Genomic DNA, 1267 nt, shown 5'->3' with positions numbered 1-1267 from the left:
ATATGCATAAGAACACCCACACTTGTAGACAATACCCACTTGACCTGGCTTCAATGACTGGATGATCAGAGCTCAACTAGAAGAAGAAAAAAGAGGGGAAAAAAAGAGTCATCTGATATAATTTGATGAACTTGACCTACACCTATGGAAGCAGTAGCTTAAAAGAGGGAACAAATCTTCACAGTGAGGATCATTCCCACCCCCTCCATATACAGAGTAGACAGGGATGGACAACTTAGACATTGGCTACCCAAAAATGGGGTGGGGGGGGCACTACAAAGGGTAGACGTGACTGGCTTACAAGCTTTCAAGAGGGAGCCTACATCCAGAGGGCCTGGAGGAAGGTAGAATCTCTACTGATGAAAGGAAATGTGGATAGGTCTCTTGTGATACAATAGTGAATAATTGTTATCAGGACTGATTGTGAGGGTTGGAAATGTAAAGGCAGACATTTTGTAGCAAAAGGAGGGGAGTGACTGACTTTGCAGTCTAGGAGCGGAGATCCCAGTGACCATCTAGGGAGAAGAGTGGAGAAAGGGACCCTACCCAGAGAAGTAGTGACACCAGAGATGGAAGCAGAGATGATGATGTGGAGAGATGGAGTGGCTGGGGACTCTAGACCCAGAGAGAAAGTGGGGCTGTGTGCTGACAACCAGGGGGCAGGCTTGCAGGGCATACCCTTTAGTTGGTTGATGATGCATGGAGGAGATTGCAACCATGACAATGAAAAGCTATACGATAGGATGAATGTAAAGATATATGCTACATCAAGGCCATCAATCAAGTTCCTTCAGGACAAACCCGTCTCTAAGACTGAAACTCAAAGGGAACACATGAGCAGGTTTGTAAGCTTGCTGTGCCCATATTGGTTTACTGATGAGTGGAAGAGGGAGAAAGGCAACAATAAAGAAATGGGCTGAGTTCAATCATGTTCCATGGACTCCTATGGATTTGGAGATGAGAGAGAGAAGAGGAAGGGCTGGTTGGTCCAAAACATGTTGAGACCTGGGAACACCTGAGCCTATGGACAAGGACATAGCCACAAAGCTCTGGAGCTGAGAGTGAAGCATCCAGCTAATAATATGAAGTGAAAGGGGTCGCACAAGAACACCCAAAGTTGCAAATAGTACCCATTTGACCTAGCCTTGATGGCTTGATAATCAGAACTCAAATAGAGGAAGATAAAATAAAAAAGAACAAAACATTTTGATAAAGAAAACAAGGGTAAATTGCTACAATTTGATAAACTTGACCTATACTCATGGAG

This window comes from Chrysochloris asiatica, unplaced genomic scaffold, assembly GCF_000296735.1.
Source record: "Chrysochloris asiatica unplaced genomic scaffold, ChrAsi1.0 scaffold00101, whole genome shotgun sequence".
In the NCBI taxonomy this organism is placed as follows: domain Eukaryota; kingdom Metazoa; phylum Chordata; class Mammalia; order Afrosoricida; family Chrysochloridae; genus Chrysochloris; species Chrysochloris asiatica.
Note: the sequence above shows the minus strand (reverse complement) of the source record.